Source organism: Rattus norvegicus, chromosome 20, assembly GCF_021556685.1.
Source record: "Rattus norvegicus strain SHRSP/BbbUtx chromosome 20, alternate assembly SHRSP_T2T, whole genome shotgun sequence".
NCBI lineage: Eukaryota > Metazoa > Chordata > Mammalia > Rodentia > Muridae > Rattus > Rattus norvegicus.
Window position 1 is genome coordinate 35,192,727 of NC_141553.1, and position 10,971 is coordinate 35,203,697.

General features: G+C 37.3%; 1 pseudogene; it reads right to left on the bottom strand.

The window, feature by feature from the left end:
• Positions 1-3,110: 3,110 nt before the first annotated feature.
• Tuba1b-ps10 (tubulin, alpha 1B, pseudogene 10) lies at positions 3,111-3,726 on the bottom strand (annotated as a pseudogene).
• Between the last annotated feature and the right edge of the window lie 7,245 nt (positions 3,727-10,971).

Here is a 10,971-nt window from a genome sequence, read left to right on the forward strand (position 1 = left end):
CTTAAAGGGCCAGTAAATATCTTCAACAAAATCACAGAAGAAAACTTCCCTCACCTAGAGAAAGATATGCCCATAAACATACAAGAAGCCTACAGAACTCCAAATAGATTAGATCAGAAAAGAAATTCCTCCTGTCACATAATAGTCAAAAAACCAAACACACAAAATATAGAGAGAATATTAAAAGCAGTAAGGGAAAATGTTCAAGTAACATAAAGGCAGACCTATCAGGATTACACTAGACTTTGTACCAGAGACTATGAAAGCCAGAAGATCCTGGGCAGATGTCATACAGACCCTAAGAGAATACAAATGTCAGCCCAGGCTACTATATCCAGCAAAACTCTCAATTAACATAGATGGAGAAAGCAAGATATTCAATGACAACACCAAATTTACACAATAGATTTCTACAAATCAAGCCCTACAAATGATAATACATGGAAAACTCCAACATAAGGAGGGAAACTACACCCTAGCAAAAGCAAGGAAGTTATATCCTCGCAATGACACCAAAAAGAGAGAGACACGCAAATATAATACAACTTCTAACAACAAAAGTAACAGGAAACAACAATCACTATTCCATAATATCTCTTAACATCAATGGTCTCAATTCCCCAATAAAAAGACACAGTCTAAGTGCCTGGATATATAAAGAGAACCCAGTATTTTGCTGCATACAGGACAAAAACCTCAGAGACAAAGACATATACTACCTCAGAGTAAACGGCTGGTAAATAACTTTCCAAGGAAATGGTATGAAGAAGCGAGCTGGAGTAGCCATTCTAATATCAAATAAAATCGACTTTCAACAAAAAGTTATCAAAAAAGAAAAGGAAGGACACTTTATATTCATCATAGGGAAAATCCACCAAGATGAACTCTCAGTCCTAAATATCTATGCTCCAAATGCAAGGGCACCGACATTCATAAAAGAAACCTTACTAAAGCTCAAAACACACATTAACTCTCACAAAATAATAGTAGGATATTTCAATATCCCACTGTCATCAAATAATCATACTCAGGGATGGAAACAACCAAGTAGAAATGAAAAGGACTATAAAAAGAGTCAACAAAACCAGGAGCGGATTTTTGAGAAAATCAGCAAGATAGATAAATACTTAGCCAGACTAACCAGAGGGCACAGAGAGTGTATCCAAATTAACAAAATCAGAAATGAAAAGGGAGACATAACAGAATCTGAGCAAATTCAAAAAACCATCAGATCCTACTACAAAAGCCTATAATCAACAAAACTGGAAATTCTGGATGAAATAGACAATTTTGTAGACAAATACCAGGTAGCAAAGTTAAATCAGGAACAGATCTACCATCTAAACAATCCCATAATGGCTAAAGAAATAGAAGCAGTTATTAAAAGTTTTCCAACTAAAAGTTGCTGAGGACCAGGTAGGATTAGTGCAGAATTCTATCAGACCTTCATAGAAGAACTCATACCAGTACTGTCCAAACTATTCCACAAAATAGAAACAGAAGGAGCACTACCCAACTTTTCTATGAAGTTACAATTACTCTTATACCTAAACCACACAAAGACCCAACAAAGGAAGTGAATTTCAGACCAATTTCTCTTATAAATATCAACACAAAAATATTCAATAAAATTCTTGAAAACTGAATCCTAGAACACTTCAAAATGATCATCCATCATGATCAAATAGGCTTCATCCCAGGGGTGGAGGGGTGGTTCAATAAAGGGAAATCTATCAATTTAATCCACTGTGTAAACCAACTCAAAGGGGGAAAAAACCCACATGATCCTTTCATTAGATACTGAGAAAGCATTTGACAAAATTCAACATTTCTTCATGTTAAAAGTCCTGGAAAGATCAGGAATTCAAGGCCCATATCTAAACATAGTAAAAGCAATCAATATAAAGCAAACAAGCAGCCAACATTAAACTAAATGGAGAGAAACTTGAAGAAATCCCACTAAAATCAGACTAGAGAAGCCTGCCCACTCTCTCCCCACTTATTCAATATAGTTCTTGAAGTCCTAGCCAGAGCAATCAGACAACAAAAGGAGGTAAAGGGGACAAATTGGAAAGGAAGAACTTGAAACATCACTATTTGCAGATATGACAGTATATTTAAGTGACCCCTAAAGTTCCACCAGGGAACAACTAAGCTGATAAACATCTTCAGCAAAGTGGCTGGATATAAAATTAAGTCAAACAAATCAGTCACTCTCCTCTGCTCAAAGGATAAGCAGCCTAAGAAAGAAATTAAGGAATAACATTCTTCACAATAGTTCCAAATAACATAAAATACCTTGGTGTAACTCTAACCAAGCAAGTGAAAGATCTGTATGATAACAATTTCAAGCCTCTGAAGAAAGAAATTGAAGATCTCAGAAGATGGAACGACCTCTCTCTCATGCTCACGGATTGGCAGGATTAATACGGTAAAAATGGCCATTTGGCCAAAAGCAATCTACAGATTCAATAAAACCTTATCAAATTTCCAACTCAATTTTTCATAGTGTTAGGAAGAGCAATTTGAAAATTCAATTTGAATAACAAAAAACCCAGGGTAGTGAAAACTATCCTCGACAATAAATGAACTAAAGGAACTAAACCACTACCCAAAGACTATACATGGACTGGCCCAGGGCTCCAGCTGCATATGTAGCAGAGGATGGCCTTGTTGGGCACCAATGATAGGAAAAGCCCTTGGTCCTGCCAAGTCTGGACACCCCAGTGTAGGGAAACGTTGGTTGGAGCGGGAAGAGGGGTTTGTTAGGGATGGGAACACACTTATAGAAGAAGAGGAGGGGGAGGGAATAGGGGTCTAATGTCTGGAAAACTTGGAAGGGGAAAAATATTTGAAATTTAAATAAAATAATATCCAATAAAAAGAACACTCCTTTTCATCAAGCTTTCAAGTTATATATTCAAATATATTTGTTTCTATGTGACTAAACTTTTGAATTTTTGTTTTATTCATTGGGCTTAAATCCTTTAACTGTTCATTTGCTTATTTAATCAGTACAGCTGTGGCAGGTTGCAGGTCCTCCAAGTTTTGTTTCTTTAGGCAAATCTCCATCTTTGTTTCATAACTCTCTTTCTTGTATAACTGAACACTCACATGTAAGTAAGGTAATTAGTGCCAACCTTGAAGCCAGTGGAGCACCAGTCCACAAACTGGATGCTGTGCTTGGTCTTGATGGTGGCAATGGCCGCATTGATATCTTTGGGAATCACATTACCATGGTACAGCAGGGGGCAAGCTATGTATTTACCATGACCAGGGTCACATTTCACCATTGATGATTTCTGCTACAGATAGCTGCTCATGGTAGGCTTTTTCAGCAGAGATGACAGGGGCATAAGTGGCCAGAGGGAAGTGGATGCGAGGGTAGGGCACCAGGTTGGTCTGGAATTCTGTCAGATCAACATTCAGGATCCCATCAAATCTGATGGAAGCAGTGATGGAGACACAATCTGGCTAATAAGGGAGTTAAGGTTAGTGTAGTTTGGGAGCTAAGTGTCGAGGTTTCTACAACAGATGTCATAGATGGCCTCATTGTCTACCATGAAGACACCATCAGTGTGCTCCAGGGTGGTGCGGGTGGTAAGGATGGAATTGTAGGGGTCAATCACAGCAGTGGAAACCTGGGGAGTTGGGTAAATGGAGAACTCCAGCTTGGACTTCTTTCTATAATCAAGACAGCAACTTTATCATTAGGGAAGTAAACCCAGAGGCAGTTCCCCCACCAAAGCTGTGGAAAACCAAGAAGCCCTGGAGACTTGTGCACTGGTCAGCCAGCTTTTGAATTTAGTCCAAGACAAGGTCAATGATGTCCTTGCCAATGGTGTAGTGGCTGTAGTCGCCATCGTGTACTTCCTTTTCCTTCAGTCTGCATTGTATTGACGCAACAGAGCTTGGCATTATAGGATCCAGTGTACTAATCCTTCAAGAAACATGTACCCCCTCTACTGTAGTTTCTTCTAAGACCTCAATTTGTCCACACACTTACAAGAATAAGGTTATTATTCTTAACTGATTTAATCAGTTACTACTAGGTATAAAGAAAGTAGACATTAAAGGCACAGAGAAACAGATATCAAGTATTCCACAGAATAGTTTCATGGTTCATATCATTTCTTTTTGCTTTTCCTTATAATTGAACTCTACAAATACACACATTCATTTATTGATGGACTGTATGTCAAGCATTTTTTATATCAACTGGGTTGACCCTATGTTTGGGTTTAAAAATTTGGGTCTGAAAATCTGTGTTGGCTCTGACTGCAACAGTTTAATTGTATTAACTCTGGCAACATTCTTATCTCTGGTTATAATTGTAATGACTTTTCACAGGAAAATCAGAAAGATTCTGAAGCAAACAGAAATATGTTCTTTTTTACTCATGGAGTTTAAATAAGCAAGACGCTTGTAGCACAGCTCTCTAAAACTGCCTCCCTGGAAGAACTATCCTTCATTAAATGAGACCACAGCACTCCTACTGGGCTTTGGTCTTTAAGACACAGGTGACCTTGTCCTAAGGAGAATACTTTTAGCTTTTTCAGAACACAACAGCATGAAAAGAGCCTCCTCAGTCCACTTTAGCTCATTGGTCTTGTTGAAGCTTTTCTCTATGTGAGAATATTGGACATTGAATTTGAGAGGGTCAAATATCACTTACTTTTTCCCCTTTCATATGTGCTGTCTTTGTCTCCTGAAATCTCTGCCTCATTTATGAGCAATCACCCAGTTGCTCAAATTTATGATTTTATTTTTCTTTTTCCTCAATCCCATGTCTGTGACCATGTCATATTGATATTATCACTATTATTCATCTCCTTTCATCAGTCACTCCCAGTTCTCAGTACCGGAAACTTTTGTTCAGACTCCAAGTCTTTCTGGAGCAGATTACTAAATGACTTTTTATCTGGCAATGGTATAGTGGGAAAGAGTTTGAGGTATGCATATTGCTGGGGGTGAGAGTAACTCTTGTCAACCTCATAATCCTATGTCTCCCATTTTCCTCAATAGCATTAGAACAAAAACATTTCAACATATCAGAATAGAACAATAACAATGAAAGAGATCCAGTAGAAGTATATGACATAAACTCGGTTAACTTGAATTGAATTGTGTTATAAAAGCTAAGGAGACCCAGCCAAGATAGAATTTAGCTATTTAGAAATATTATATTACAGATAATCTATATTTGTTTTCCTATGGTATTCCATATACCTTTACATTAGGGTGTTTTATCTTAATATAGATTCTGTAGACTCTGTAGAACAATTTTGGGTTCACAAAAGAGACTTTGAGTTGTAAGAATCACTTAAATTTTGTAGCCTTTCAGATTTGGATCTTTGTGTGCCTACGTCTTGGTCAGGAATTTCTGTTTTAGGTCTCTGACAGCTATTCTGCAGAAAGAATATCAACTACAGGTATAGCTTCTATAGGTAAGTGGGGCATGTATTAAGGCTGGGCATTGCCCTGTCATGAGTTCTAAAGGAGAACAATATTATGAACAGAGAAACAGCACAATGAATTCAAATGAGTCCATAAATGGAGAAAGATCCTTGTCCACTCTTTAACACATAGTCGAAAGATAGTGTTGAAAGAATGGGTGAGTGGCTACTTAGAAGCATAGGGGTAGTGGGTCATTCCTTAGCATGATGAATGATATGTGCATTAAACAAGGTTAGCAGTACATGAAGCCAAGTAGGCTGGCTGTGACACTCATCATTGCTCTCACAGCCCATATCTAATACAATGTCCCATTCATATTGCACTCCAACTGAGTATCTCTGCCTATTTGGTCACTCACTGAACATGGGAAAATAAACCGTTTTGTTGTCATTACTTTTCTGCTGCCTAGAGAGCAAGAGTCCATGTTTTCACTTGTCTTGGCCAGTAGATCATTGTTGGCATTTCATCTATTTCTCAATGAAATTTTCTGTGAAACTGGAAACATATCTCTGTCCTTGCTTGAGAGATGCCCTCTTGGTACAGCAATGTTCATAGTTGCTCTTCAGTCTGGATTCATCTTTTATACATCAGATTTCATCACTGGAAGTCAACATAAGAATTTAAGTAAGTATCAAAGACTGTTTATCCCTATATTTTCTATAGAAAACAACTCTTAGTTTGAGCTACTTCTCAATGCATTTTGGCGAATGTCAAAGATCAGCAAGCAATGAGAAACTTGGACCCCTCCTTTGAAGCAATGAAGGAGACGTTGACAAAGTTCCTGCAGCTTGCTCATATACACCTATCAATTTATGACACTTAAACCCCAAGGCAAGGAAGCAATGAGCTTCCCCACAGACTTCCCACAATCTGAGCATATGGGTGTGATCTCAAGCAGCCAACACTGCACATATGTTCCTAATGTGGAAAGGAGGATTCAGAGCCAAGAATGACTGAAAAGCCTGTCTCGTCATACTTTTCTCCTCAGGTGGCAGCAGTAAATAAGGCACTCTCCAGGACTAATTAAATAAAATGAAAAGCACAGTCCAAAATTAAGGAATGAAATCAAAGACAGTTATAAAACAAAATAGTCTAAGGGTGATTTGATCTCTGTGGGAAATGCTGAAGACAATTTTTGACAAAATTTTCATTAGGACATCATCAAATTGGTCAGCATGTGTTTGCCCCTATGGCTTTTTTTAAAGCAGAAATTTCAAACTCATAAAAGCACACATGACAAAACTTTGGGTCTAGAGAACCACAGACTAAATATAATACTTTGAAATGTCAGGTTGTTTTTTTCTACACATGATGAACTATATTCAAATTATTAAAAGTATTTTACTATAGTTGACATTTTTCCCTAACAAATTTCAAATAACAGATTCTCTAGGTAGCTCTCATCGATTGTATGAGCTTACTAAAAATCTAGCTTAAGCTAAAGCACAATTCCTTCCTTTGAAATTTAAAGAATATGAATAGATTCAGGAAGAGAAGAAATAATTGCCTTGAGTTAAATACAAACAAAAGACTCATGAGGCGCCAATGGAAACTTCCAAACTACTGGTAATGCAAATGTCCATGGTTGATCTAAGTTTGTTACAAAACAAAACTGAAGGTAGTAAACCCAGAAAAGAGACTGATAGGGATGGGCAGAGTATATAGATAGGGTCAGAAAGGAATTAACAGGTGACAGTAAAATAATCAGTACACATTATCTTCATGTATAAAATTTCAAACATCAAAATTCATTAACAGAAAAATTGTCCTTCTTTATAAAACACATTATCTTCATATATGAAAATTCCAAATATCAAGATTCATTAATAGAAAATGTAAATTCTTCTTTATAAAACAACACAAGTGAAAGTTTCTTGGGCTAGACATGCCAACTGGTGCAATAATGACAGAAACACCATAGAAGTAACCAACCACTTTCTGAGTGGACTTAAGTCATACTTCATAAGAAGAATCCCATCTCTAGTACCGTTAGTAAATCAATAATCTGTAGCAGTACAGGGCATAGGCTCAAGGAGACAATCTACTCTTTTTATTGTGCTAAATGGATATTAAGGTAACTCCTAATAATTTATCATTAAGCCCATAAATGTTACTAATCCAGTCTTATCAGAGCAAGTTCTCTTTTCAGTAGATCACAATTAACAGATAGACCTACAAACTAGTCAAGCTGCAGAAAATAAGAGACTATAGAACAATCACTTTTCAATGGGACATCTATCTCAATTTCCCTCCTCCTAAAGCTCAGGATCATTGCAGAAGATGAGATAGGAAAATTTTAAGATCCTGAGGCAATGGATGACTGCAAGGAAATTGTTTACTGGACTTATCTAGACAGTTCATTAGCTATAACAGTAATCGTGTTCACCAAATACCTGAATGAACGATTTTAGTATAATAATGCAGCTATTTGCTTACAAGGATTCTAGTTGACTAGATAATCCTGGAAGGCAGTGCTTCATATTTAATATCCTGTGAGAAAAAATGTCCCAATAAGTCCCCATTTTTAATAGCAATTGGAAGAATGAAAGTGCTGTCTCCTAGTAAAGATTCATATTTACATCATAAAAACAAATTTGAGTTCTCGGTTGTTTAAGCTTTTTATGGGGGAAGTGATATGTCTCATCAGAACCTTTATTTGCCTCAGCAGCCATTTGATTGTGATCATGTAATAATTTCTAGGTCCCCAGCATGTAGTCTAGGTGAATATGATCAGGGTTGAAAAAATGATTCAGCAGTCAGGATCAAGTGCTTCTCTGGCAGAGGACCAGGGTTATGATCACAGTACCAGTTTTAAACAACTCACAATCATCTGTAACTTTATCTCTAGGAGTATTAGACTCTATATCTTCAGCAGTATTAGACTATTGTAGTCTCTTATGGCATTGCAATTATATATATATATATATTATATATATCCATATAAAATATCCATATATATATATATGGATATTTTACTTGGTTAGTCCATCTACATACAATTTTTATTTCCCCTATATAAATGCTATTTGTCACATTCAAATAAACACATATGCAAATAAATAATATAAACAAAAACTTCAAATTATATTTTCTAATGTATTTGACGAGAACAGGTTCATTAGATTTAGATGCTCGTAAAAAGTCTTCTTATTTTAAGTGAATGAAGTATAGCTGTAGTGCCAGTCTTACGGAATGAGTAACTTTCCTTTCCTATTCCCATCTGAGACTCTCAAAGATCACCTACACTTTATGCTCAAATTACTACAGATCATTCCATATCATTCCATGAGGTATCACTTTATGATTGTTACGACAGGATAATACAGTGTCACTTTGGGCATATTTGAAGAGGTTGAATGGAGAGAAAGAAGGCAATGGAGAAAGCTGAAATGAAAAAAATAGAAGAAATCAATTCAATTCAAAGGGATTGAGACAATGAAAGAGCAGTTGAGTGGGAAGTTGGATAGTATTTCAGGAAAAAGGTCAAGCAAAAGACATTTTTCTCCTTTATTTTGAGTCTCATGTGGATAATAACCAACCTTGTTGTAGTGGCTGTAATAGTATTGAGTCTCAGTGACAATGCAAGTATAGGAGACTAGTTTGAAAAGACATGTTTAAGTGATAGCCATTTCCCTCTCATTCCATTGTGGTTGGAAAAATCCCAGTATCATGGCTACCCTTTCTTATAACCCATTATTATTATTTAAAAGTTATTTATTTTACCTTATTGAGTGAATGTGTTGGATGTATGTGTACATATGCACCACGCTGTAATTCCTATGTAGATCAAAAGAGTACAATGGACACCATAGAATTGGAGTTAATTGACGGGTGATTGTAAGCCACATATGGCTGCAGGTAATAGAAATTTAGTTCTTTGCAAGAGCAACAAGTGTTCTAAACCACTGAGCCAGCTCACGAGCTCTGACTCCTGTCATTTTTCATGTGTGAGAATGCGCACGCGCGCGCACGCACACACACACACACACACACACACACACACACACACACACAGAGAGTGTTCTGTATAGTTCAGAGGAAAATTTGTGGGAGTGGGTTCTTTCTTTCCTCCATGTGGTTTTGCAGGCTCATGAAGTCAGACTTGGCAACAAATACTCTTAGCCCTGAACCATGCCACTGGCCCACTTCCTGTCATCTTTTCAGAAAAATAAGCCCTGTATCAGTTCCACAATGGAACCTACAGACTGTGTGGTTCAATTAACATAAACTTGATTTTTGCTACTCCGAAGGCTGGGTATGCCATTCCACAAGTAAGAAATATACCAAAAGGAAGGATTAATGGCTCTCCATAAGTCCAAAGCTTACCAATAGCATATGTTGAAGTTACATGACAATTTTTTCGTTTCATGTGCTACCTTCAGAGAATAGCATTGTAGGTAATAGGTGCCTTATCCCCAAGCAACTTTAATCATAATAGGCATAGGCATAGGCATAGATTTACTTGGTTTAACTTATATTCTCTCTCTCTCTCTCTCTCTCTCTCTCTCTCTCTCTCTCTCTCTCTCTCTCTCTCCTCACCCTCTTTCAGCTTATTTTTATTCAATTCTAGTGGCTCACCTTTCTATCACCCTAGAAAGGACTCAGCCATGCATCAGCGTAGCTCAGGTTTCTGACTGGGATTTTGGAGATTTTGACATATCCTTAGAAATTTAAGTGGAGATTGCCAAGTCTCAATAACCCATGCATTTTGCATACCTGGAGAAGTAGCATCAGATGGATGAGGGTGCTCTCAAGGTTTATTCCTTTTATCTGTGGAATAAAATATAGAGTAATACTTGGAGTTACTGAAAGCCACGGTCAGAATCAACTAAGCAGAATCCACAGGAGCCTAGACAGAGGATGTATGGAGGATGCCTTGGATCAGGTCACCTAAACCATTCTGTCATTTCAATACTCTGAAAGTTTGATGGAAAGAAAGCTCCAAGGGGCTCAGATATGAGGGCTACTACCTTTATTTAGTACTGGTGATTTAAAAAAGTACATGTTTATGTGCTTTAAGTATTTGAAGAGGGATAAGGTCCCATATGATCTTATACAGTTAGAGGCTGTTGTAAGCCACCTTGTGCTGTGCTGAGAGATGTACTCAGGACCTCTAGAAGAGCAACCAGTGCTCTTAACTACGGAGCCATCTCTCTATCTCTTAGTCCTTATTTTCATCTCCTGGATTTCTCAAATTGCTACTGGTCTCCTTAAATGCATTTAAGTACCCTTTAGCTGTTGTCCGCTGAACAGGCTGCTTGTTCTGTACTTGGCCGTGCTGTAAAGTTTATAAATTTCCACAATTTGCTTCCATCTCTAATTATAACTTATGCCTTAGGGTGTGTTTTGTGTATTAATGTCAGCATAAGTGGGTGAAAGTAACTACTCCATTTCTTCTCCATTTCTCTTATAGATTTCTACCACTAAACCCCTAGTTTACGACCTTTAACTTCCCCTTTCACATAGCCCCAGGCCACAGCTATATGCAGACAAGCATTCTGCAACTGTTTTTGT